The 27,793-nt window shown below is 39.2% G+C and overlaps 13 non-coding genes across 13 annotated transcripts; all 13 read right to left on the reverse strand.

Moving 5' to 3' along the window:
• Nucleotides 1-6,831: 6,831 nt before the first annotated feature.
• TRNAY-GUA (transfer RNA tyrosine (anticodon GUA)) lies at nt 6,832-6,920 on the reverse strand. The gene is given in 2 exon segments: nt 6,832-6,867; nt 6,884-6,920. It is a non-coding gene; the product is annotated as a tRNA-Tyr (tRNA).
• Nucleotides 6,921-7,007: 87 nt separating this feature from the next.
• TRNAY-GUA (transfer RNA tyrosine (anticodon GUA)) lies at nt 7,008-7,096 on the reverse strand. The gene is given in 2 exon segments: nt 7,008-7,043; nt 7,060-7,096. It is a non-coding gene; the product is annotated as a tRNA-Tyr (tRNA).
• A 71-nt stretch (nt 7,097-7,167) lies between these two features.
• TRNAY-GUA (transfer RNA tyrosine (anticodon GUA)) lies at nt 7,168-7,256 on the reverse strand. The gene is given in 2 exon segments: nt 7,168-7,203; nt 7,220-7,256. It is a non-coding gene; the product is annotated as a tRNA-Tyr (tRNA).
• Nucleotides 7,257-7,339: 83 nt separating this feature from the next.
• TRNAY-GUA (transfer RNA tyrosine (anticodon GUA)) lies at nt 7,340-7,428 on the reverse strand. Its single transcript is given in 2 exon segments — nt 7,340-7,375; nt 7,392-7,428. It is a non-coding gene; the product is annotated as a tRNA-Tyr (tRNA).
• An 86-nt stretch (nt 7,429-7,514) lies between these two features.
• TRNAY-GUA (transfer RNA tyrosine (anticodon GUA)) lies at nt 7,515-7,603 on the reverse strand. Its single transcript is given in 2 exon segments — nt 7,515-7,550; nt 7,567-7,603. It is a non-coding gene; the product is annotated as a tRNA-Tyr (tRNA).
• Nucleotides 7,604-7,692: 89 nt separating this feature from the next.
• TRNAY-GUA (transfer RNA tyrosine (anticodon GUA)) lies at nt 7,693-7,781 on the reverse strand. Its single transcript is given in 2 exon segments — nt 7,693-7,728; nt 7,745-7,781. It is a non-coding gene; the product is annotated as a tRNA-Tyr (tRNA).
• Nucleotides 7,782-7,869: 88 nt separating this feature from the next.
• TRNAY-GUA (transfer RNA tyrosine (anticodon GUA)) lies at nt 7,870-7,958 on the reverse strand. The gene is given in 2 exon segments: nt 7,870-7,905; nt 7,922-7,958. It is a non-coding gene; the product is annotated as a tRNA-Tyr (tRNA).
• Nucleotides 7,959-8,047: 89 nt separating this feature from the next.
• TRNAY-GUA (transfer RNA tyrosine (anticodon GUA)) lies at nt 8,048-8,136 on the reverse strand. Its single transcript is given in 2 exon segments — nt 8,048-8,083; nt 8,100-8,136. It is a non-coding gene; the product is annotated as a tRNA-Tyr (tRNA).
• Nucleotides 8,137-8,207: 71 nt separating this feature from the next.
• TRNAY-GUA (transfer RNA tyrosine (anticodon GUA)) lies at nt 8,208-8,296 on the reverse strand. Its single transcript is given in 2 exon segments — nt 8,208-8,243; nt 8,260-8,296. It is a non-coding gene; the product is annotated as a tRNA-Tyr (tRNA).
• Nucleotides 8,297-8,382: 86 nt separating this feature from the next.
• Nucleotides 8,383-8,471, reverse strand: TRNAY-GUA (transfer RNA tyrosine (anticodon GUA)). The gene is given in 2 exon segments: nt 8,383-8,418; nt 8,435-8,471. It is a non-coding gene; the product is annotated as a tRNA-Tyr (tRNA).
• A 90-nt stretch (nt 8,472-8,561) lies between these two features.
• Nucleotides 8,562-8,650, reverse strand: TRNAY-GUA (transfer RNA tyrosine (anticodon GUA)). The gene is given in 2 exon segments: nt 8,562-8,597; nt 8,614-8,650. It is a non-coding gene; the product is annotated as a tRNA-Tyr (tRNA).
• Nucleotides 8,651-8,721: 71 nt separating this feature from the next.
• Nucleotides 8,722-8,810, reverse strand: TRNAY-GUA (transfer RNA tyrosine (anticodon GUA)). Its single transcript is given in 2 exon segments — nt 8,722-8,757; nt 8,774-8,810. It is a non-coding gene; the product is annotated as a tRNA-Tyr (tRNA).
• Nucleotides 8,811-8,896: 86 nt separating this feature from the next.
• TRNAY-GUA (transfer RNA tyrosine (anticodon GUA)) lies at nt 8,897-8,985 on the reverse strand. Its single transcript is given in 2 exon segments — nt 8,897-8,932; nt 8,949-8,985. It is a non-coding gene; the product is annotated as a tRNA-Tyr (tRNA).
• Nucleotides 8,986-27,793: the final 18,808 nt, after the last annotated feature.

Genomic DNA, 27,793 nt, shown 5'->3' on the forward strand with positions numbered 1-27,793 from the left:
TGTTAAATCCTATTGATCATTCCCCAGAGATTTGAAATATTTTCCCAATATATCCAACTGAAGAACACATGTTGTTATGAGTATCCCATTCCTGCCATTCCACTGGTCGCATCTCCACCCAGAACTCAAGGGCTCCGAACCGCGGGGACAGGCCAAGAGGGTCACGTCTCTCTCACGGAAGACCGTAACCCAAGACGAAAAAAAAATGACAAGAAAGAAATTAACACAATATTTGATAGAAGTGAAATAGTGATCAAGTGTTCTCTGTTTAAAGATAATCAATCTGCATTTGAAATTAAGTGTATAATTGATAAATGTGGCATAAGAGAACTCCATGAAGTGCTAGAAAAATAGATTTGGTAAAAATTATATCGAGGTTTTTTTTTTTGGTAGTGGCGGGAGTATAGAAAAGTTTTTATTTTCCGCATTAAAAAAAATACAAAACGGATGGATAACCAATATTTAGTTTTGTCAACAAGACAATACTGTTCTTCCATGGGGTCCATATATGGAGATTGGGGGGGGGGGGGTAGGCGGTGAGGTAGTAAATTTGGGTAATCCGAGTTTCAGATACAGTTCACTCTGCTATTCCTGAAAAATAAGAGAAAGTGGAGTAGGTATTAAAACAGAAGATTTAATTCTGCATGAGATTTGGGATTTAAAAAGTTGAAATTAGGCAGATTTTGAAGGACTTTGATTGAAATATGCATGATAAACATTACTTTGCAATTTTATTGCAAATAGAGTTTTTTAATCAAATTTTCTTTGCCTGTGTCGTGGGTGGGTGGGTGGTTCAGTTCCCACCTTCCATTAGGCGATAAACTACATCAGTTATTAAAACAGACAGAAAAGGGGACTATTTCGCGATCTTACCCTATTTACATCTAGCATGGACCTACATGCATCCAGGTAGCAATTGAATACCCTTCTCGAATTATCCCCCCCCCCCCCCGTCCTCCCCTGTCACAAAGATGACTAACCTAAGAGATTGGATGTTGTCAGTCACCCGTATCATTGGCGTGGAAAGAGGCCTGGGGTCGTTTCATAAAGCTGTCCGAACGACAGGTGAACCTTTCTTACGCGCTTAACCATCGCCAATGAATATACCATTTACCACAAGAAAGGATCACCAGTCGTTCTTAAAGTCGCTCTTAACTTACGAACAGCTTTATGAAACACCCACCTGGGGGTCGTTTCATAAAGCTGTCCGTACGACAGGTGAACCTTTCTTACGCGCTAAACCATCGCCAATGAACATTTTGGTGTATACACTTTACTACAAGAGATGATCACCAGTCGTTCTTAAAGTCACTCTTAACTTAAGAACAGCTTTAGGAAACACCCATTGCATAAAATATGGCAACCTTGCCATCCAATATATGGTAACTTGCATAGAATCCTTGATTTTGATTGGCTGTGGATCAGCATTGGATGGCAAAGTCACCATAAAAGTAACTTTTATGCAACGGGGACAGCATGCTCTCTGAAGTCAATTACGATGATTTTGTCATAGACCCGTTTGATAGGATATTTTTTTTTAAATTGACAATGCATAGACAAAATGTGAACAAAATAACACGTTAAAATGACGGAAAACCATTGTTTTTAATCTCTTCCTCATCATAAAGAAACTTGATAAACATTTATATATATACGATTCAAGGATTCAAGATGAGAACATTTCTTACAATCAGTGGCTTGGAGGGGGGCTCTTGACCCCCCCCCCCCCCCACAAAAGAAAATCGCGACGAAGAAAAAAAAAGAGAAAAGGAAAGAGAAGGAAAGAGAAGGAAAGAGAGAAGGGTGAAATCTATCACAAAACTAAAAATGTCGACATTTTTGCTCGTTCGCTTCTCTCGCTCGCAACTTTTTATAAATTTTACACGATAGGCCATATCTAGCCCCCTCAAATTTGTTGGCTCATTAAGCCACTGCTAACAATGGTTACGAAATAAATGAACAAAACATAACAACTCGATCAAATCCTACAGGAGAGCTACCACACCCCTTGGTTTTCATGAATTCGGCAAAATAGCCATGTTTCTGTCAACAGAATGAGGCGATGCTACCCAAGTACCAAAAATATTTTAAACTTCGAATGATTTTTCATATGATCCGACAGATCCTTCGTCAACCCTTTGTCATCAATTATGTTCTCATATTATTTCAAATATTCTCGATTGCGTTTGAATTGTTTGTAATAAGACCACGCTTTATTATCGATGAATTATGTCAGGACATAGTGATTATGGTAGACCAAGTGTACATTTGATCTTGACATTGAACTCCTTTTATGCCAGGCCTTCGATGGGCATCCTCATTTAGCTTTCATGGCTACATCCCACAATGCATCACTGCTTCCAATCCTTAATGTCATTTTTTTGCCTTGTTAACAGTTTGTGTTTTTCTTGTAGGTAACAAGGTTAATCAATATTTTTTCTTTAAAAAAATGCCCTTCAAGGGTGTATGCATGAATGAAATGAATGACATCTTAATTCCTCTCATTGACTCGTTTTTTGAAAAAAATAATTTTCTTCTTCGTTATCTTTTTTTGTTTCTTAATAAAATTGCTAGAATTAATCGATAATCGTCCTTGCCTCTTAATTCTCAATTTTCCACGTGACTCCACATACTCATCCCACCAAAAGATAGCTTGATCACGTGACTTGGACGCCGATCAATGTGTAATAATGTACGTATCACAGTCATCGTGTATTATTTATCTTCCTAACGACTGATCTCATAAAATGTCACAATGTCAGAAGCATCGGACTCTTCCCCGAGGACATCAATAATTGATGGGTGGCGAAAGATTAGCACATGTCATTGGGAGGTGCGCAGGGGCGTAGTTCAGATGGGGGGGGGGGCGTTTTTATATAAAAATAATAAAGAGAAAATACAAGCAGGAGAGAGCTTCAGAAAGAGGGGGGGGGGGGAGAAGGGAGTCTAATTTAAAATGGAAGATCTCTTGGCTACCAATTCTTTTACTTAGGATGCTTCTAATAATGATTTGTGATAACTTGTAGTTGAAATCATTTTTTTTACAGTTTGCCCTATAATTCACATCAATCTCGCCCTGCATCAATATTGGCGGGGGCCGGGGGGGGGGGGGCAATTACCTCAGAGGTGCGCTATAATTTTCATAAACATCATAAAGTACCGAACAGTTGACATGGTGGAGGTATGATCGCACGATATATAGTTTGATCACATAATATCCTCTCTCACATGTCACGCAAGAGAAGAAGGGGGGGGGTGTTAAGGGCCCCCGCAACTATGAGCGACGAACCGGACCCCCTTTTTTCGCCATGTGACCGTCATTGGATTAAAAACCATTACAATTTGGAAGAGAAAGAGATAAAGATATGAAAGAGGGGAAATAGACAGAGAGAGAGCAAGAAAGAGAGAAAGAGAGAAGGAGAGGAGGGGGTGGGGTGGAGGAAGGAATGGAGGAGAGGGGGAGAAAAAAAAGACGTGCCCAAAGAAGCATTTATTTCACAATATCCTGATGAAGATGATGGCAATGCCCGAGTGAGTAAATAATTGAAGGGTGGATGAAACGACGACGGATCGTTAAACGCAAGAGAAGATTCGAATATATTCGAACTCTTGATGATAAGTCATCTAGAGTTCAGCCAAGTTACTTGTTCCAAATGTGGAAGTGACTGAATGATGTTTTTAAGAAGGATGATTACTTAAAGTGTCATGATATGGTCACATAATGTGATTTTACTCCTAATGACTTTGAACTTGTGTATTTTATATATGTATAAATTTGTTTTAGTTGATTTTATTCTGGTTTTGATCGATTTCACTTTATCAACACGCATACAGTAGTACAAACAAAACACTTTGGAGAGCATTTCTTATTATTGTGTTTCATGGGAAAGGTGACTTAAATAACGTGTTATATGTCGATTGCTACAAATTAATAAAATTATGGGAATATGAAATTGAACCAACTAAAACGTTTACGTCTTTTAGTTAATACTTATTTCAGAACAATAAAACAATATAGGTGTATAGGCCTATGACAAGGAATACGAGAAGGAAAGTACAAGACATACTTTAAGACCGTTTTAAAAGGTCACGTGGTTCCGAAGGTCATTCCGAGGCATTGGCTAAGATTGTCAACATCGGAAATGAATCAATTTAAACGAATGAAAATGACTTTCAAAGAATGGCGCCCCAAGCAAAAGCCATGGTGTTGTTATACTGTCTTGTTATACAAGACTCAACCCCGTCCTCTATTAACTCTACCAGCCTCGCGGCGGAGTGTCAACCGTGATAAGCCGGTCGATTGAGACAAGTTGGGATACATCTCAGCATCTATTTAGAGTTGGCACACTGTAAAAACTGCGGTGTTAGAACTGACACCAGTTGGTGTTAATAGAGGACCACACCGTGAGGTGTTAAAATTACACCCTAGAGATTAAAAATAACACCAAAGCGTGTAAATGTAACAATCAAAGGTGTTGTAATGACACCTATAGGTGTAAAACTAACACCACCAATTCAACACCGGTGTAAAATAACTGGTGTGGTCCTCTATGTACACCGGTTAACACCACAGTTTTTGCTGTGCAACCCCACAGTCTTTTTTTTTTTGGGGGGGTGGGTGTACCAGGGATCTTAGGACAAAACTATGAATTCATGAAGCAACTTTTTGGAATGCACAATGAAAATGAAGTGAAAGAGTTCACGTTTTGTTATCTATACATCCACTCTAAAATGAGTGATCCTATCACCATGATCACTCGTAACGGGTGACAATAACTCACATTTCTCGCATTTTTCCCCAAAAGTTATTTACAGGAAAGAGTTGTTGTGTTCATGCATGGATCTAAGATTATTGTGATTTTATTTTCGACATTCCCTATCCAAGTAATGACTATTGCATGTGATATATGGAATACATGTAAGCTGATATAGGGGGGGGGGGTACTTGGTAAATTGTGCAATAATTATTCGCCCCACCTCCGCTCCATCCATGCAGTACTGAATCACGCCTCTCAGTCTAAAAATCAGTTTAGAAGTCAAGTCCATTGAATTGTTGTATATAAATACCCACACTCTTGGGTGGATTTGGAAAGAATAATACACCTGACATGCCTTACTTTGGAAGGTCAAAAGTAGAAGGGCATTTTAATAACACTTCCCTGGTTCAATCATGTCAACTCTGCAAACAGATACCGTGTTTACACGCTGCACCGCGAGCCGGGGCAGCGTGTAAACCTGGTAAAATGTGCTGTTGGCGGCCAAACTGCGCGCATCTTACAAGAATTTCAAACTGTAATAAGTCGTGCGCTATCATTATTAAAAAGGAAAACAAGACGAAATAAAATAAAACAGACTATATGTATCACGTAATATCTGGAGAAAGTTTTGCCGATGTATCAGGGGAGCGTTTCATAAAAGGACTTGTCGGACGTTTTATCCGATCCGACAGTTACTATAGTAACAGTGCTTCTCAACCAATCAGAATCCAGGAAAGTTGTCAGATCTGACAACTTGTCGGACGAAAATATTGATGAAACGCCCCCCCCCCAGGTGTATGAAAATTTTATTTTAACTGAATCTTGTCTTTAGCATGTTTAGTTGTTGTTGTTGGTTGTTTTAAAAGACGGTAGGTTAGAATTATTTGTCGTTTTTTACAAATATAAGAATTATAGAAGTAGCTTTGATTTTTAAAGATGAGTAAGAATTTTTATACCAATCTTTAAGGTTTCATGTATAAAGCCCGTCCCTCCACCTTACTTCTCTCTTACGCTCTTATCCCTCATCAGGGGCGGCGACATTGTCTTTTGATGGGGGGGGGGGGGTTGGCAAAGCGACCTCGATATGACGTCATACTTTTTTCACAAGGGTCCAAGACTTCGATCTTTTATCATGTATATACTATTTTTCCTTCTCCCTCCTTTCCCTCCTTTTTCGTTTTTTTTCTTCACTTTTCCTTCTCCTTTCTTAAACTACACTCTTAATGTTAAAGAGCTAATCTGGTCTCTAGTCACACTCCTCTTATAGAGTGTGACAAGGAACCGGTCATTTTTGAGTGGGATTTGTATCTTTTGAGAGTGGATTATAGCTCCTTCTGGAGTAAAAATGTAAAAAAATACGCAAAATTCACTCCAATCATAGAGAGAGGGGACAGTCATCCCCTATGGGGCCGCCCATACCCCCTCATCTTACGTTGTTATAACCTCTACAATTTTTCAATCGACACACGACGGAGTTTAAGTGGTCCTGTACCATGCACCCTTCTATCCGTTGGTCTTCACTAGAATCGTACATAATCAACCAAAAGTTCTTTCATCTTTCACCCCTTCCATAAATCTGTCTTCTATTTCGGAAATCATTTACTGTCTTCCTCCTGAAAAGAAATTGCACTCTGAACTATTGTCTCGGAGAGAGTATAAAAAAAATCAATTCCGTGTCGATGTCCGATTTTTTTCTTTAAACACTGTTAAAAGAACAGTTTGTATTTCATTGTTTGTTTATTCCTTTTCCCCCCAAATGAATATCACTCACTGTTTCATATATTCAACTGAAAAGCAGAACGGATTTGACAATTGTATTGTTTCTTTTTACTTATGCTGAGTTTTTGTCATAAGGCTCAAAGTTAACATAAGTAGTTAAGATTTAAATCTGAATCCAACCGGATTTGAACCAGTGACCTAAGGATGTCAGTGCTAATACCTCTACAGTCCTCCGCTCTATACCAACCATGCCAACTGAGCTATCGGTGGTTGCCGGCGGAGAGGGTACACATAATGAAATAATTTAGCAAAAAGTTTTGGTAGAATAGAAGAGAGAGAAAAAAAAGGATACCCCTCCACCGAACCGGATTTGAACCAGTGACCTAAGGATGCCAGTGCTTATACCTCTACAGTCCTCCACTCTACCAACTGAGCTATCGGTGGTTGCTGGCGGAGAGGGTACACATAATGAAATAATTTAACGAAAAGTGTTGGTAGAAAAGGAGAGAGAAATATATAAAAAAATACCACTCCACCGAACCGGATTTGAACCAGTGACCTAAGAATGACAGTGCTTATACCTCTACAGTCCTCCGCTCTACCAACTGAGCTATCGGTGGCTGCTGGCGGAGAGGGTGCGCATTATTAAATAATTTAACGAAAAGTGTTGGTAGAAAAAATAACTTTCCACTCCACCGAACCGGATTTGAACCAGTGACCTAAGGATGACAGTGCTTATACCTCTACAGTCCTCCGCTCTAACAACTGAGCTATCGGTGGTTGCTGGCGGAGAGGGTACACATAATGAAATAATTTAACGAAAAGTGTTGGTAGAAAAGAAGAGAGAGAAAAAAGGATACCCCTCCACCGAACCGGATTTGAACCAGTGACCTAAGGATGCCAGTGCTAATACCTCTACAGTCCTCCGCTCTACCAACTGAGCTATCGGTGGTTGCTGGCGGAGAGGGTACACATAATGAAATAATTTAACGAAAAGTGTTGGTAGAAAAGGAGAGAGAAATAGAAAAAAAATACCACTCCACCGAACCGGATTTGAACCAGTGACCTAAGGATGACAGTGCTTATACCTCTACAGTCCTCCGCTCTACCAACTGAGCTATCGGTGGTTGCTGGCGGAGAGGGTGCACATAATGAAATAATTTAACGAAAAAAGTGTTGGTAGAAAAGGAGAGAGAAATAGAAAAAAAGATACCACTCCACCGAACCGGATTTGAACCAGTGACCTAAGGATGTCAGTGCTAATACCTCTACAGTCCTCCGCTCTACCAACTGAGCTATCGGTGGTTGCTGGCGGAGAGGGTACACATAATGAAATAATTTAACGAAAAGTGTTGGTAGAAAAGGAGAGAGAAATAGAAAAAAAAAATACCACTCCACCGAACCGGATTCGAACCAGTGACCTAAGGATGACAGTGCTTATACCTCTACAGTCCTCCGCTCTACCAACTGAGCTATCGGTGGTTGCTGGCGGAGAGGGTGCACATAATGAAATAATTTAACGAAAAAAGTGTTGGTAGAAAAGGAGAGAGAAATATAAAAAAAGATACCACTCCACCGAACCGGATTTGAACCAGTGACCTAAGGATGTCAGTGCTTATACCTCTACAGTCCTCCGCTCTACCAACTGAGCTATCGATGGCTGCTGGCGGAGAGGGTACACATAATAAAATAATTTAACGAAAAGTGTTGGTAGAAAAAATAACTTTCCACTCCAGCGAACCGGATTTGAACCAGTGACCTAAGGATGTCAGTGCTTATACCTCTACAGTCCTCCGCTCTACCAACTGAGCTATCGGTGGTTGCTGGCGGAGAGGGTACACATAATGAAATAATTTAACGATAAGTGTTGGTAGAAAAGGAGAGAGAAATAGAAAAAAAATACCACTCCACCGAACCGGATTTGAACCAGTGACCTAAGGATAACAGTGCTTATACCTCTACAGTCCTCCGCTCTACCAACTGAGCTATCGGTGGTTGCTGGCGGAGAGGGTGCACATAATGAAATAATTTAACGAAAAAAGTGTTGGTAGAAAAGGAGAGAGAAATAGAAAAAAAAAATACCACTCCACCGAACCGGATTTGAACCAGTGACCTAAGGATGTCAGTGCTAATACCTCTACAGTCCTCCGCTCTACCAACTGAGCTATCGGTGGCTGCTGGCGGAGAGGGTACACATAATAAAATAATTTAACGAAAAGTGTTGGTAGAAAAAATAACTTTCCACTCCACCGAACCGGATTTGAACCAGTGACCTAAGGATGTCAGTGCTTATACCTCTACAGTCCTCCGCTCTACCAACTGAGCTGTCGGTGGTTGCTGGCGGAGAGGGAGCACATAATGAAATAATTTAACGAAACTGCGAAAAGTGTTGGTATAAAAGAGAGAAAAAAAGTTACCACTCCACCGAACCGGATTCGAACCAGTGACCTAAGGATGTCAGTGTTAAGACCTCTACAGTCCTCCGCTCTACCAACTGAGCTATCGGTGGTTGGTGATTGATAGGACGGAGCAAGTGGATATTACCTCTAACTAGGTGATATCCCCTTGGACGGAGAAAGGAATACAATCGGAAACTGCTATGTTTCATGTCCACACAAATGTAACTGTAATTTTGTCATTAACATGATTAATACTTTTTTTTTATCTTACTTGGTATGAACAAATTCAATAATGCTGATTGAAGGTGGAGTTTCATCTGTTCTTATGACGGGGAACAAAGTACTTTCAAATCTATTTTTCAATGACGATGATGGGAAAGATCTTATTTCGTTCTTTTAAACTTAATCTTCTCATCGTCATCCTCCTGAAATATCAATCATAACTTTGTTTTTCTAAAATGGGGGATTATATTCAAGCAAATTTACATCAGGAATAAATACAAGATATATACAAGATATACAAGATATACAAGATATTTATTTTGTCTTCGCAAACATGATTACCAAGAAATTTGTTTTCCACTGGTGTAATATACATTAGACATGCATGAACAAAATCAAACAAAGAAACAAATAAGCTACACAGGTATGAAGCAAATACAACAAAACATTTGCAAAAGTTTGAGTCATCCAGAATACTTATCAAAATTATTAGCATTCAAATATTGTTATAATTATTATTGACATTATTATTATTATCATTATTATTGTTGCCATCATCATCACTACTATTGCTTTTATATGACTGCAAAAAATACTGCAAAATTGTGGCCTAACTCGGAACTACAATACAAGACAGCTATACTTGTACATTGATGTTTTTTCGCTCAAGAATAAGGTCTCCAACATTCTTGTTTTGGAGTTAGCAATCCAAATCCGGAAAAGAATCATTCAAACAACCCCATAAATTCGGATCATATATTACCCGGATATCCGGAATGTGTACCAACTTCCTTTGTTATGAACTACATATTCAAATAAACCATTTAAAACATATTTCAAACAATATCATTTTGAATTTGGGTTTCTACAGATTCTTATAAAGAGCTTTTCAATAGATTATCCGAAAGAATTGTACAGCAAAGTATGATTTTCATTTGTACATTTAATGGGAGAGGAAACTTATGTAACTTGCGGTCGTTGCTATGGAAATGCAAGATTCGACTCTTCTTTCAGTACAAGTAACTTGTGAAATTAAAGATGGGATTTTATAGAACTATTTGACATGACTTTGCTTCAATTATCGCAAGCCTGAATGTAGGCAGGCCGATGACAACCTCCCTTCCTTTCCCTCGCGACTTCCTAAGGTGCAATCAACTATTTCTAGATCTTGACTTTCCAAAAATACAACAACAAAAAAAAAGAGGAAAAAAAAAAGAACATCGGACAACGCTTCAAGACCAGGGATCTCAAATTAACCAACCGGTGTATTTTTCTGTCACGGACCTTCGTATGTTTGTGATTTAAGGGGTTGGTTGGAGGGTCTTGGCGATTCCGGTGGGAGTTTGGAAGCGTGCAAAAACATGAAGGAGTGAGGTATTATCAAGGGTTTCTGGATCGTAAAGGGAAAGTGAGGCTGTGGTCCAACATATTCATATCCTTGATGAAAAGATAAAAGATAATGTTTTAAGATGAACGGTGCGTTGCGTGACAAAATGTGGCGCAGGGAAGTTGTTTTATTGGAAACAAGAGAATGGCCGAAAGGGCCGAGTTTTTGAGAATTTAAGACGTTTTCCGACGAAACATACTTCTTAATTGATGGGTTTATACAGGGGCGGCGCCGGGGTATTTTTATTTGGAGCTTGGGGCGGGGCTACCTAAAGTTGACATAAGTTTTTTGTGTGTGTCTCTCCCTTTTCACTTCTTAAAGAACAATCGGGGGGGGGGGGGTCACACAATGGAAAATTTGAAGTTGTGATTCATACTGTTAAAATGCTCAAATGTAAAGATGTTTTCACATTGGGTTCCACACTGTAAACTGAACACACAGTAAATACACTGTGAAAACACTGTGGGACACTCTGGATACACTGTAAATAACTGTGAGACACTGTGAACACACGGAGAACACACTGTGGGACACCGTGAATACACTGTGAACACATTTTGGGACACTGTGAACACACCGTGAATACACTGTGAACACACAGTGAACACACTATGGGACACTGTGAACCCATTGTGGGACAATGTGAACACACCGTGGGACACAATGTGAACACACTGTGAACACACGGTGAACACACTGTGAACACATTTTGGGGCACTTTGAACACGCCTGAATAAACTGTGAACACACCATGAACACACTGTAGGACACTGTGTTCACATTGTGGGACTGTGTGAACACACTGTGAACACACGGTTAACACACTGTGAACACACTGTGAATACACTATGTGATGTGATCTACAGCGAATTCAAATCACAATCTTTCTTGACAATGCATCATGTCCTTACATTCAACTTCGTCATAATCACGTTCATGCATTTTGTTGGTGTCAATTGTCAATTTGATTGTATTATATAGAAATTGAAGAGGAAAAAAGAATAAAACATTTTCATCAGACGGTTTATGACACATCTCTGAACAGAATTGGACAAGGTGATCATTTTGTCGAGGTGCCCCTTACCTCGTCTGCTGTGCAAACCCTTCACTTGAGTTAAGGGTCTGAATGTGCAGCCTAATAATGTTTTGTGTACTGAAGGCCCTGTATGTGCTAGTCTTTGCGTGGAGATCCACTTGTTGATCAAAGTGTCAATCAGGGTCTGTGTCTGCAGGCTACCCCTTACCCGATACCACGGTCTGTGACTTGGATTGGGGAAAGGAAAATGATGCATGCTGGGATTGAAACTGATTCGACAGACATGAATCAAGGGCATAATAATAGACATAGGGTGATGATGAGTTCTTGAGAAAATTACGAGTAATATGTAATACCAGGGACATGTCCCTGGTAATACCTTTAAAGGGGAAGTTTACCCTGACGAAAAATTGATTGTAAAAATAGCAGAAAAAATAATAAAAAATATTGCCGAAGTTTTGAGAAAAATCCATCATGGAATAAAAAAGTTATTAGAAATTTGATTATTTGATTTGTGACGTCACATGCGAGCAGCTTTCCTAGATACCGTATGGTAAAAAAATCAATAAAAGAAAGTTGATAATGGTTATTACTGTACCTTCAGTATATCAATAAACAAATCAGTTTACAACCTTTCCTAAAAGGAAAACCAAAATAAAACTTCATGAACCATAAAAAAAAATGAAATTTATGCATTTTATATTGCATAATCAATGGGACAGCTGCTCTTTTATGATGTCACAAATCCAAAATTTAAAATTGTAATAACTCTCTTAATCTTGAATGGATTTTCCTCAAACCTTCACCAATATTTTACATTATTCTTTCTTCTATTTTTATGATATACTTTTCTTCAGGGTGAACATCCCCTTTAATCTTAATTTCTTTGAATAACCACCCTTTTCAAATGAAGTAGATTAGACGCTACCCGAAGAGCAAGTAAGATAAGTAGGCCTATATCAACAATGTCCCTTTTTTATTTCATGTGGTAAATCCTTCTTCTGATTTCTATTCATTTTCCTTTATTCATTTTACAGAATAAGTTGGGATTCTGAGAGAACAACAGCAAATTTCCGCCAAAGATCATTTGGCCTGATGAAGCGCCCTGGATAGGATGTGAAACGTCGCGATAAAAGTCAAGTAAGTCCAGTTGACAAGTTTCTTAGCTCATAATAGAATAATAAACGAAAACTTGAGAAAACCAAGAGAGAAAGGGGTGGAGGGCAGGTGTGTTCAGAAAATAGTTTTACAATACACGTACTTGCATGCTATGACGCGGAAGAATAGAAGGATTCGGGATTATAAGAGACTCAAAATAAAGCAAGATTTGCAAATAAGATCATGTGATAATTGAGAGCTATTGGATTGGGGGGGGGGGGGGAATTGTTGGTGTGGCAGGGAGTATTCATGATTTCGGATCGTCGTCTCGCTTTCCACACTACATCATCTATCACAATTTGTATTTTGTTGTCAATGTGTGGAGATAATTTATGTCCAAGGCGGGGGGGGGGGGGTATTTGTTCCCTGGTGCCCCTCATGGCTGGCTACGCCCCCAGATAAGCCCTTGGTTCGAGAATGGCTGCCATCGAGCGTTAAGCTCAGATAATGATCCCGTATCTACATGAGAGAAGGTTAATCCCTACATGACATACTACATCAATGTGAAGCTGACATTCCCTTAGAGTCATGTAACCATAGCAACCAACATCACCACCACCACCACTGATCGGTCTCGCACACGCAGATACAACATCCGCCATGTTGTCGCTCGCGTCCCACACATGTTCCAAACTTAACTGCTCGCTCGCGAATTTTCTCTGATGTTTGTGTTGGTATGGTGACGGGTGTGATATGTAATAAACACAGAATTAATCAAATGATAATAGATGAGAAAATGAAATACGAGATGGCGATTGATACCGTAACACGCCCTGTCATTGAGAAAGTAATAAAATACTGAAAACGACGATGACGACGATGATGATATTGTTGATATTGGGAATTTTTCATAACCTGTAACGACCCTGAATGATATAAGTCCTCCGTAGACAGATAAAGTACCACCACCCCATCTCCCTTTATCCATCACTTCCACCCTACCCCCATCTCATCTCACCCCCCTCTCTCTCTCCCTCTCTCTTTCGCTCTTTCTCACACACTCTCTCTATTGCTCAATTTATCTCTTTGTCTCTCTCTCAGCTTTCCAAACTTTACCTTTTGGGGGCAAACTACAACATCACTTCTCTCATAAATAGCTGACATGGCTGAGGGACGCACTACCCCCCCCCCACTTTCTCCCCACACCCGCGTGATAATGTTCCCCCGTCGTAATTAGAGACCCCCGTCTCTCTTCCTAATGTTTCATTTTTTTCCTCACTGTTTGTCCTTCCTGTCCATGTATTCTTGTCACACCACGTCATGTTTTTTGATCGGCAATGTGATCATGGTGATACTCGAACCCTACACACCGTGGAGAAACACCACATTCACGAGTGACATGAGCGACTGAGATGTTCTTATGTTACCACCGATACCCGCCATTTTACCAAGATTTCGAGGCGGGGGCCTCCACCAGTACTGTTAAGGCGACCGCACACCTTACGATTGGTCTGCGACCCGATTTCAGAATAAAATGTAGTAGAATTTGATGCTAAAATTGAGACTTGGAATATCTTAAGCCCCTTTCACAATTGACGTACGACCTGTTTACGACCACCTGCAACAGTTTTTTCTTGTTGTTGCACGATCGATCCCTTGGTGTCTTGCGAGCACTCGCAGTCGTTGTAGACGATCGCACAAACTCGAGGTGGTCGGAGGTGATCGTGACTGGTCGCATCTGAACTTTGAACATGTTCAAAATCCAAACGCGATCAAATACGATTGATTCACTCGCAACAGGTCGTACCATCGGTCGGGCGATTATCGTGTGAGTGTTGTTCAACGTTGTACGACTTGGTGCGAGAGGTGGCACAACTAAGTATAGTCGCATTTAGTCGCCTGGAGGTCGTACAACACTTGGACATGTGCTGGAGACATACAGAGACCAGTCTTGCGACTGGGTGCGATAATATGAGACTGTTGCCAGACCGATCGAAATTACGGCTTACTACATTCCACTACTGTTGCATTCGCATGTATGCGACCGTTCAGCCCCTTTCACAATATTATTGACGTCCGACCAGTTTACGACCGCCTGCAACAGTTTTTTCTTGTTGTTGCACGATCGATCTCTTGGTGTCTTGCGAGCACTCGCAGTCGTTGTAGACGGTCGCACGAACTCGAGGTGGTCGTGACTGGTCACATCTGAACTTTGAACATGTTCAAAATCCGAACGCGATCAAATACGATCGATTCACTCGCATCAGGCCGTACCCGGGGTCGTACCATCGGTCGGGCGATCATCGTGCGAGTGTTGTTCAACGTTGTACGACTTGGTGCGAGAGGTGGCACAACTAAGTAGTCGCATTTACTTGACTGGATGTCGTGCAACACTTGCACATGTGCAAGCGACCTACATGTACAGAGACCTGTCTTGCGACTGGTTGCGATAATAATATGGGCCATAAGACTGTTGCAAGACCGATCGCAACGGCTTACAACATTGCACTACCGTTTCATTCGCATGTATGCGACCGTTCCACTCGCAATCCCTCGTGCAACACTCGCATGTGATCGCACGAGCACAATAAGAGCATATGCGACTTTCTCGTGCAACGGGGTTCACTGGTTGTTTTTGTTGTACGACAGCTGTTGCAACTGTGAAAGCCTCTGTGCGATCTTATGAGATGACTAGCGATTGATGCCTGTTGCAGCCTGTCGCACGACCAAAAGGTCGCAAATGGTCGTACGTCAATTGTGAAAGGGGCTTTACTGTGTAATGTTCTAAATCATCGTACGAATACCTATGTTCAAATCTGTGACTATGCTATCATCCTTCTTAGAATAAAAGCGAATTGAATATCTAGTTGTAATGACGTCATAGCAGTCGCACGAATTGGCTACGATTTGAAACTAATTTGGCCTTTACTCCGAAATAAAGGATTGTAATCTTTCAAAATGGTTATACTAGTATTCTTTCAATTAATCTTAACATCAAATAAAATGATATGTTCCATTCACATTTTTAGAAAATGAGCAAAATGCGATTTGTTTCAAAATCGGATCGCGAACAGTCGTAAGGTGTGCGGTGACCTTAAAGCCCCTTTCACAATTGACGTACGACCATTTGCGACCTTTTGGTCGTGCGACAGGCTGCAACAGGCATCAATCGCTAGTCATCTCATAAGATCGCACAGAGGCTTTCACAGTTGCAACAGCTGTCGTACAACAAAAACAACCAGTAAACCCCGTTGCACGAGTAAGTCGCATATGCTCTTATTGTGCTCGTGCGATCACATGCGAGTGTTGCACGAGGGATTGCGAGTGGAACGGTCGCATACATGCGAATGAAACGGTAGTGCAATGTTGTAAGCCGTTGCGATCGGTCTTGCAACAGTCTTATGGCCCATATTATTATCGCAACCAGTCGCAAGACAGGTCTCTGTACATTTAGGTTGCTTGCACATGTGCAAGTGTTGTACGACCTCCAGTCAAGTAAATGCGACTACTTAGTTGTGCCACCTCTCGCACCAAGTCGTACAACGTTGAACAACACTCGCACGATGATCGCCCGACCGATGGTACGACCCCGGGTACGGCCTGATGCGAGTGAATCGATCGTATTTGATCGCGTTCGGATTTTGAACATGTTCAAAGTTCAGATGTGACCATTCACGACCACCTCGAGTTCGTGCGACCGTCTACAACGACTGCGAGTGCTCGCAAGACACCAAGAGATCGATCGTGCAACAACAAGAAAAAACTGTTGCAGGCGGTCGTAAACTGGTCGGACGTCAATTGTGAAAGGGGCTGAACGGTCGCATACATTCGAATGCAACGGTAGTGGAATGTTATAAGCTGTAATTTCGATCGGTCTTGTAACAGTCTTATATTATCGCACCCAGTCGCAAGACTGGTCTCTGTAGGTCTCCAGCACATGTGCAAGTGTTGTACGACCTCCAGTCGACTAAATGCGACTATACTTAGTTGTGCCACCTCTCGCACCAAGTCGTACAACGTTGAACAACACTCACACGATGATCGCCCGACTGATGGTACGACCTGTTGCGAGTGAATCAATCGTATTTGATCGCGTTTGGATTTTGAACATGTTCAAAGTTCAGATGCGACCAGTCACGATCACCTCCGACCACCTCGAGTTTGTGCGATTGTCTACAACGACTGCGAGTGCTCGTAAGACACCAAGGGATCGATCGTGCAACAACAAGAAAAAACTGTTGCAGGTGGTCGTAAACAGGTCGTACGTCAATTGTGAAAGGGGCTTTACGCACTCGCGTTCAGAAAAAGAGCGGAAAAGGGCCCCCTTTCATAAACCCTGGCATCGTCGACGTCTTTCACTCGCCTTAATGTAGCATTTTCTCACTCGCCACGCCATCTCGAGCTGGTCCATGCAGATTACGCCATTTATGGGGGGGGGGGGGGGTAGTGAGCAACTGAGCATGGTGACCCTCTTTGGGTTGTTTATTTTTCAGTTATTTATTTATTTACTTATTTATTTATTTACTTATTTATTTGTTTGTTTATTTATTTATCCATTTATTTATTCATTTATTGATATATTTATTATATTTTTTTAATTTATTTACTTATTTATTTATTTATTTATTCATCCATTTATTCATTCATTTATTTATATATCTATTTATTTATCATATTTAGTCATATTTATCAATTTATTCATATATATTTTTTTTATCCATTTAATTATCTTATTTCATTTATTTATTCATTTATTCATTTTTTATAATTTTATTGCAAATCTTTATCCTGAGTAGCCTGTTAAATTCACTACAAAATAATATTAAAATAGGTATCAAATTTCGTCATTTAAGGTACATTTCTGAGTTTGTTAAACACAGGTGAAGGTAAGTCATGTTGAGAACGGTCTTGAGCTAGCTATAATCAATTTAATTTCCCTCTCATTACTTTCGACACTATAGTCATGATAGTACTCGAAGATACGAAGATTTGACTTGAATCCATACATGGATCATCAGATGTTTTAGGAAAATCAAGAGAGGTGACCAACAGGCCCTAATAAATCTCTATAGTCTAGGTGTTAATGATTAAAGAAGATGGTTAAAACTTATTATTTAAAGTAATAAGAGAAAAAAGATTAACTTCATTGAATCAACAGTCCTACGCACAGGCCCACTTTATGATTTTCTTTATGGCGCAGTCACATTTTCCTACGGCGGTCGTATGGGGAGTCGAAAACAGCCGTTTTAACACTTTTGTACCAGTCACATGTAGGTGGTTTGAATAAAAATGTTCTCGACTCGCCGTATGGCCGCCGGAGTGGAAATGTGACTGCAGCATTACTCTGCAATCATGAAAAGCTTACAACATCATATATTTTGTTAAATCCTCTAATGGGACGTTGATTCCGCCAACCACCCACTTTGAGTATCCCTCATGCATTCCAACATAGTTATGAATGAAAATATTGAAATGGAGAAACTGCGTGGTAGAGGAAGATTTTGAAAGATAAGTTGTGATTTTAGAGAAATTTGAGAAACACGAAAGGCATTTGATATTTATTCGAAGGCGTATTTATGTAGTATAATACTTATCAAGATTGCCATTTAAATCGCTTTAAAGCAGATCAGTTGACATGGTTTGTACTTTTAGCATGTTTAGTGTACTCTTAATAGATCATGCTGACAATACAAGAGTTCTTTAAGAAACCGTTGGGCATGTTCGACAAGAAATTGTATCATTTTAAATCCGATTTATCGATATCAAGATATTAATCATTCTTCATATCAAGAATTCGATCTAAGATTAATTGACAAAATGGCGTGTCATACGACATCGTAACTAATTAAGTCGTCCAGATGCGACAGCCCGTGATGGAGTTTTAGATGTGTAAGATTGTGATGATAATGATGATGATGATGATAATGATGATGATGATGATGATGATGATGGTGGTGGTAATGATGATGATGATGGTAATGATGGTGGTGGTGTTGGTGATGATGGCAATGATGATGATGCTGGTGATGATAATGATGATGGTGATGATGATGATGATGATGATGATGGTGGAAGTAATGATGATGATGACGGTGATGATGATGACGGTGATGGTGATGATGGCGGTAGTGTTGGTGATGATGGCAATGATGATGATGCTGGTGATGATGATGATGATGATGATGATGATGGTGATGATGATGATGATGATGGTGGTGGTAGTAATGATGATGATGACGGTGATGGTGATGATGGTGGTAGTGTTGGTGATGATGGCAATGATGATGGTGATGATGATGATGATGATGATGGTGATGATAGTGATGGTGGTGGTGGTGGTGATTATTCAATTCACTTTCCCCATTACCTACGTCAACCAGCTAATTCTGTAATAAGATGAATTCAAATCATAAACTGCACCATGAAATAAAATGAAATATCTAACCAGCGAACTTGGCGAATAACAGAATTGTAAGTGAGTGTATGTCATGGCTTATACTTACAATATCCAAAATGTTTCACAGACGTCCCCCTTTTGTTATTGACATAATACCTTTACCCCACCTGTTCAAAGCCCGAAGGAGTGAACTTGCTAGGGATCTCATCGTTCTTATCGTGATCATTGTCGTCGCAGATGGGGGATTGGGGTTACAGGAGAACCTCCTTCAAATTTCGACCGGTAAGAATAGAAAAGTTCTTAAAAGGATAAAAGTAAATAAAATAGGAAGGGCGAACATGCCTCAGAACAAATATAATGAAAGAATGGATGACGAGGGAATAAAAAAGGGGCATTATAATTTGGAAAAGCAAATGTCATATAAGGGCAATGATACTGATATCTGCCTCCCCCTATATTCATATAGTAGGATCAACGCTATATATCTTACCCTCATACATTTAGCTGGACTTATCATGAGTATTTGCTACACAAAATATTCGGATGTCGCCCTTATAAGAAAATGCACCTTCATTAGCTAGAACCCTACTACGCCCCTGATATTTCAACGGACTGCATTTTCATTCTTTGAACGCTCTACCTGCGCGCAAAGGTAATCGAATTACAAGCAAAATGGAACGCTCGGTCTGGGATTTGACGGGGTGGGCGCCAGGGTAAGAACATGCGATGTACGAAATATAAAAGAAGTGTTTTGAGAAGGAAACATTTGTGGTTCGTCTCAGCTGAAATTGCATATGATCCGAAGACAGAGTGGACGCATGAATGCTCCACTTTGGGGAATTTCGAGAAAATAATGGGGAATGTATGAAATACGTTGCTGAAATTAAATTCATGTGGAATTGCTCAGTCCCACGCGATAATGCCGGGCGATGCTGTGAAGAATTGTGTTGTCTGAGGATTACGTCTCGAGAGAGATGCGACAAATATATCCCCCCCCCCATCTTTCTTTCTTTTCCTTTAATTTCCCTTTATAAGAACCAAATTGTATTGAGCGAAAAATCATGAATTAATGCAATACGCGATGGACTGTGTGTGCCAACTATGACTGAAAAAGGCTTTTTTGTTAGTTGGAAGTCGGATGAATAGAGACAGTTGTAAAATGAGAGAAAGGGAAAAGCACCTTATAATTTTTTTGTTCTGTTTCTTTCATTTTAATAAAGTCACATCAATCATGTCATAAATAATACTGATTGTAGAACATGTCGTTCCAGCCAGGGATTTTACTGCCTTTTTATTAGTTGATTCTGTAGTAGTACTGAATAATTTATTTATCTACTTATTTTAGATATTCACACAAAATTAGTGAGAATCCATGTTTATATCGTAAAATGATACATAAAATTATGTAAAGATCATGAATAAAAAAATATAACAATATAACTTGGGCTTCTTTTGAGTGATGGGAAAATAACCATCCAGATTATATGGGCCGAATCGTCTAGAAATATTTAATTGTCTTGTGCAGCTCTACCTGCAGGCAGTATATCTGTGTGTGGGTCACAGGCCTGGGGTGTGTTTGTGTGTGGGTGTGCGCGCGAGGGTGTGTGTGCTTGTGTGTGAGTTGAGTATGGAGTTCAAAGGGATTAGTTAAGTTCCATCATAATATTCATCATGTTTATTAATGAAATTTGTTGCAATAGACTATCGTGACAATGTCAAATGATATATATTTCTTTTTAAATCTTAATAATATAAAATTATGTGGCTTTTTTGGCGATGGAAGGGCCGGGGGCCCGATGCACGTCAAATCAATTTATTCACCACCCATTAGATGTTTCTGTCCTGACAATGATTTTTTTTTATCATCGATATCTTAGGTTGATCTTTGGAATGGTCCTGGTTCATCTTGTTCATGTTGTTAGGAAAGGAGGTGGTCAGGGTGTCGTGTACATGTAAAGGAGGCTAACCTAGGTCGCTATTTTATAAGCAAAATGACGTTACCTTTCCGTAAGGCAAGTCCCCTTGATACGACCAATATTATTCTACATGATGGTTATAGGTCTATATATGCTACGGAATTCAAAACCTTTCATTTTGACCTCAGCACAATGCAACCTCTTTCAGTCGCAATGGTCATGCGTTTCGTCATTTGCGACAGGGCTCATTAATACCGACGTGCAAATTAAAGAAGTGATAACAAGAGATGTGCGTGTGGGGCTTTTCAACACCAAGAATTGTGTCAACTGGTCCAGGGAAAAGTTAGTGAAATGATATAGGCCAAGTTCGCGAATTTGTGAGGGCGATAGTTAATTCTATTACACGTGTTCTTTCTAGATCCATTGCCCCTTGTGCTGGAAGGCGGAAATATATTTTGTTGTATTACACAAATAAGTTATTAAAGGCAAAGGACGGGAAGGGCAAAAAGGGTCTCTATGTGTATGGGGGGGGGGGGGACGACGAAAAATTTATATATTTTCAGAACGTAAGATTGTGGTAGTTTCTACACCTAATTCCTGTAAAATAATAAGAAAGATTCGGATACGAAACAAAATACAAAGAGTAATCCGGATGCATTATGATAGCGAAGGCTTTGTTTGGAGTAAACAAAATGAGAGGAATTTATTGAGTTAACCCGTTCCGCCACAGATCATTATGTAATGCGCAAATTGGCAACAATCTGCACATCATCACAGTAACAAATTGGCAATGCATCAACTGGTTACCGGGACACATTGCGTGACATACTCTATGGTGTTATGTGATGAACTTTTGAAAACAGACAACAGAAATTGATTTTCAAACTAGCAGAGTCACTGCACTAAAGGTCAATCGTTACTGATGGGGGCGTGCTCTGGAGTGAAAGTGCCCCCATTTCGATGTAATTTTCCCTACATGCTGGATACGACGATTTGTTAATGCTTAGGCCTATTTGTTATTTGTGAAAAGTTAATTGTCCAAACACTCGTGTACATCGTGCCGCCACCCCCCCCCCCCCCCCTCTCCGATGTTCATCGCAAATAGGTAAATGATGAATAAATGGGACGAAATAAAAAAAAGCAATAAAAATAAAAAGAAGAAGCATGAAAACACTGAAGTAAATAGCAATTCAACGCAAATTCTTACAAGATTGACTTAATCAATGGCATTGCCTTGAAAGGTATATGTGTCCTCTAACTCTTATGCATTTTTAACGAAATGCCGATTACGGAGGGGGGGGGGGGCACCTCTGACCTCCATACCTTACACCTACGCCAATATCCAAGACTTGATATTATTTTTTCCGAACCAGCCCTCGCAAGGATAGATTTACGCCAAGGTGTCCTTTTCCGTCAACCTTTTCCAATTTCTTTTTTTTTTCTTTTGAGGCGAAGTTATTCATGACTTGAGTTTGACCCTAAACGATCGCGCTGCATATTGCCTTCTGTCACTCAGCGAACCAGCTCTCATTTCAAATCGAACTACGAAAATGGAAAAAAAAATCAAATATAGGCCTGTTTTGATGAACTTTTCCTAGGTTTGTTTATGAACACATAAATGAATCAACGTATCTTCCACTTGCAAGGGCGTGGCGACGATATTGCTTTTTCATCGTAGGTAAATCCTCAGAAAATGCGACTAATTCAAGTAATGATGACGATTGAAAGTGTATAGTCCCTAATTATTATAAAGGAAATTGTGTGGAATTTGAATGGCTTCAAAAATTCAAATACCAATAGGGGGATTACAGCAGTGTGGCATTTGTATGTGTGTGTAGGAGGGAGCTTATGCGGATAGGGACGTTTACCCCCCCAACAAAAAATATAATAAAATGAATAAATGAATAAAGGAATAAATAAATGAATGAAAAATACATAGATACAATAAAATAAGAATAAATAAATGAATGAAAATAAAATAAAATAAAATAAAATGAAACGAGATAAATAAAATGAAGTGAATAAATAAATAAGTGAATAATAGATAAAGAAATAAATAAATGGATAAATGGAATATATAAATAAATAAATAAGTAAATAGATAGATAAATAAATAAATAAATAGCCAAATAGCCAAATAACGATTCCCTCAATTTTCTGTTCAGAACATTTTGAGCCCGGTGCGCAACCATAAAAGTCTACATCTGTAGTTGTACAACTTCAAAGGGAAATACAAAGGATATTTATGAAAATTTATAGGAATTCGGCGGTGGTTATACTCCTCGCGGGGTAATCGTCACCCTCTTATGTGACATAGAAGAATATAACAAATAAAACAATAAAACATGAAAAAAAGAGGATGCAGCATATTATTAGAAAAGAACGCAACGCCAGACGACCGTGACATTAGAAAATTGTGACGTCAGGGTCACGTGTCAATGACCCTTCTCAATCCTCACTTGCCAAACGATAAATCAACACCAAGAAGAACATGGCTAAAATGTGCGATTTAAGAATAAATATCGACATTTAGTATTCGAAGTGTCATTTTTAAAATGCCCTCCGTGACAATATGCCCAGGGAGGGTTTAAGTGTTTGCCCATCTAGCATTTCAGCTGTTTTGTTTTTTTATGATTTTTTTGGCAAGAACGTTCATAAACTATTTTTGCAACATGTTCTTTTACGCTTTCACTTATTTTGAAAAGAAACGTTTGATCCTGTCGTGTCTCAATGAATGAATTGATGAATAAATGAATGAGTAAATCAATTCAGCATAAACATAGGTTGATTTGTAAAAATCACAAAATAAATGTTGGTATTTTATACATATATTGTTAAAAACAATATCTGTACAAAACGTACGTTAATAAATCATTTCGAATTAAAATGGAACGTATTACTTAAGAATTCATGTTATGGTCATAACCCCAAATTACATGACAATGCACTTAAAAAAAATTGATTATATAAATCAGAAATGATTTTCAATATTGTGTGTAGTTGAAAACAGACATGGAATCACTCTATAAGCTAGTGACCAGCGATAAAGAAGATACAATTTTATTGTTTTCAGATTAAGGTACGATACAAGCGTCTAGAAAATAGTTTGAGTTGATCTATGACACTTTGAAATTGATACGCCAGGTAAAGAGTAAGTTATATCTCATCTTTTAACAGGCTGTTGTTAACCAGATTCTCAAAATTTGACTTTCGCGGTGATATATAATGAGAGCCTCTTGAAAAAGTCATACACACATTCGATTTACTGGCATTAATAATGGTGTAATATCAAGAATATAAAAAACCATTGCGGAGGCCAACAACAGATTTAAATCATGTAAATGGGCATTTTGAAGAGACTTGGATCAAAGTTTTGGATTGATGTTGACAAGAATATTCGCTAATGTACACTGTTTAGAAGATAAATTGAGCTAAGAACTTGACCGACTGTTCAATGGCACAGGGCGTTTCAGATGCATAGCATGCCCCACCTTTTACCTACGATGGACGATCTCCAAAAATAATAACAATCAAATAAAGGTTGCATTATGAGCAAATTATGAAATTCCATAAACCGAAATCTCAAATTTTGATGACCATAATTTTTAGAAGAGTGACAGATATTGACACGAAAAAATTCATAACAAAGTAATACAATTTCGACAGTGTATTAGCATTTTTTGTTTTAAATGACTATACTACAAGGCCGTACAGGCTTTTACTTTGTCATATATTGGGTTCTCGTCGACAAAACAGTCGACATAAATTTTGCCTCCTCGAGAACTTAAAAAGGTTTGCAACTACACTCTAAAATATATTGGGTAAAAGTGCTCCAAGATGGTAATTATGTGTCCAACTAACATTGGGAATTTCTTTTGGGCGTTTTTATTTATCCAGTGTGATAAAAATTTTGCCCATTCTATAGTAATCGTTGCTTATTTTGTAACCTTACTGGACAATATGCTTCCCGCCAGTGGCGTAACTACGGGGGGCATGGGGGGGGCACGTGCCCCCCCCCCCCTAATCGGCTGGCAAAAAAAACGGGGAAAAGGAGAAAAAAAGGGAAAAAGGAAGAGAAACGTAGTGGGGAAAGAATTATTGTTCATTATAATGTTATATTATATAGTGTTATATTACATATTAAGAAGCATTTTTTCATAACTTTATGAAACATTATTTGCTTCATTGTGTCTTCATTGTTCCTGGTGCTCGCATAGACTGTTTAACGAGATATATAATCCTGTTGTACTAAAACCTCCCGTTTTCAAATCAATATACAACAAATATATTTTTCCTCGCAATTCGAGTTATTATTGTTTTATGTAGTGACATATTCTTCTTTTTCATGACTACTTAAAGTGATTGCCCTATTGTAAGGTCTTAATATAAAACATTTCCTGTCCGTGCTAACGTTCGCATTAGTGGATTGGTGAGATTTCTGCTCTTCATGAACTCCTAAAATCAGTCCTTAAAATGACGATTTTTCTGATCTGAATATCAAAATTTTTCAGCTCGCGCTTCGCGCTCGCATCATTTGGTTAGTGAAATACGTAGGGTCTCCTACAAACAAACAAGCCTTAGAATGCCCCTCTTCAGGTCTGAATTTCCTAAATTTTCAGCTCGCGCTTCGCGCTCGCAGTATTTGATTAGTGAGATGCGTATGATAATCATGATTACAATGACTTCAAAAAGTGCGTCATGTGTTTAGATGTAATTCTAATTTCTAACAAAATCAGCAAGCGCTTGGCACTCGCATTAGATGACTATGGTGAGATATGTATACTCTTAATGGATTCCTAAAAAACATAGTCCTTAAAATATCCATGTTTGGGGTCAATATATACAAAATTTTCAGCTTGCGCTTCGCGCTCGCATTATTTGGTTAGTGAAATACGTACGGTCTTAGGGAATTCCTACAAACAAGCCTTAGAATGCATCTCTTCAGGTCTGAATTTCCTAAATTTTCAGCTAGCGCTTCGCACTTGCAGTATATGATTAGTAAGATGCGTATGATAATCATGATTACAATGACTTCAAAAGGTGCTTCATGATCTGTGTTTAGATGTAATTCTAACAAAATCAGCAAAGGATGGCACTAGCTGCATTAGATGAATATGGTGAGATATTTATACTATAATAATAATAATAATAATATAGGTATATTTACCCAGGGTAGCCACTTCAGTTTCGAAAACTGTTCTACCAGCGGGCCCTGCTATAATTATTACCCCGGCTTTAGCTGAGCTGCCTAGGCGCTCAAGCATTCAAGGAATTTCTTCCTACCGGGTACCCATTCACCTCACCTGGGTTGAGTGCAGCACAATGTGGATGAGTTTTATGCTGAAGGAAATTACGCCATGGCTGGGATTCGAACCCACGACCTTCTGTTTCAAAGTCAGAAGACTAATCCACTGGGCCACAACGCTCCACTCTTAATGGATTCTAAAATATAGTCCTTAAAATTTCCCTGTTTAGGGTCAATATATACAAAAATTTTAGCTCGCGCTTCGCGTTCGCATTGTTTGTTTAGCGAGACAGTTTTGTATCATGATTACAAAAAAATTGCTTATAATGTCCCTTTTCAGCTCTGAATATCAAAAATTTTCAGCTCGCGCTTCGCGCTCGCACTATTTAATCAGTGAGATACATATCCGTTTAATGGCACTGCATGTCCTTAAAATATTTCTATTAGGTCAGTATACCTGACAACTGAGCGGGCTTCGCGCGCTCCCTAAGTGACTCGAAATTTTTGCTGGTGCCCCCCCCCCCATGCCGTGACCCACGGTACGCCACTGCTTCCCGCATTGTGCAAAATACTGCATTAAATTGATTGGACACATAATTACCTTCGTGGTGGTAAATTTTTTACCCAATATATTTTTTACAGTGTAATATAGAGTGGTCGACATTTTTTAAAACCTTTTCCTTTCCAAGGGGGATTCCCGCGAGCCCCGCGCAAAAGCAGATACTGTGACGGGCGGGGCCGACTTAGGAAGGGAGGTAACTTTTCCCCTTTCCCGCCCCTTGAATGGCGCAATGCTTTGCTTAACAAATGTTTGCGAAAATGTCCTTTATCTTCATGAGAGAGGGGAGAAAAAACATTTCCACAAACAAACATGTTTTTGATATCCTTTGACACTTTGCATGACTTCGTCACAAAGCCCCCCAAATCCCGAATTATGTCGACTCTTTGAACCCTTCTACTGAAGGAGCATATTTCAATCATCACCTTTTTTATTATGTACTACGCGATCACCAGAGTGTAAACACGTCCAAGTTCTATTAGAAAAAAAATTGATAAACATATATTCGAATTTGGAGTCGGACACTCCCATCCCTCCCCAAGAAATCAATTAATGGATGGAAAAATATATATCCAGTAATATGGATGTTATTATTAGTTCTTGTTTGTGATATATATCTCTTTCACCATACTTATAATCGAATTGTTACATTTGAAATAATTATATAACAAATTTTGTGTATTCAAATTGACAATAAATACAGAAACTACTGCATTCCTTTTTTATATAGAAAACAGAAGCATCGTCGCTGCCTCTTTGAACAAAATGCTTAGCTATATTTGGCCATTTCAAAAGAAGAGAAGGATATTTAAAATGTACTTTCCTCAAAGTCATCCAGTCAACCACTCCGCTATCTGGCTATTGGAGTTGAAGAAAACGATCCGGACATATTTAATATGCAACCTGTGAAACATAACTCATATCATTTTATTTTCATGAGGGACATCAGGCGATAGCTATGGTCCCTCTACACAACTTTGTCCAGCCAAGCATACCACATGACGCAAATGTTTCATAAATTTTGGCGCCAAAACGGTTATGGACAGACACCATGGCAT

The sequence above is a fragment of the Lytechinus pictus genome, chromosome 17 (assembly GCF_037042905.1).
Source record: "Lytechinus pictus isolate F3 Inbred chromosome 17, Lp3.0, whole genome shotgun sequence".
NCBI classification, from domain to species: domain Eukaryota; kingdom Metazoa; phylum Echinodermata; class Echinoidea; order Temnopleuroida; family Toxopneustidae; genus Lytechinus; species Lytechinus pictus.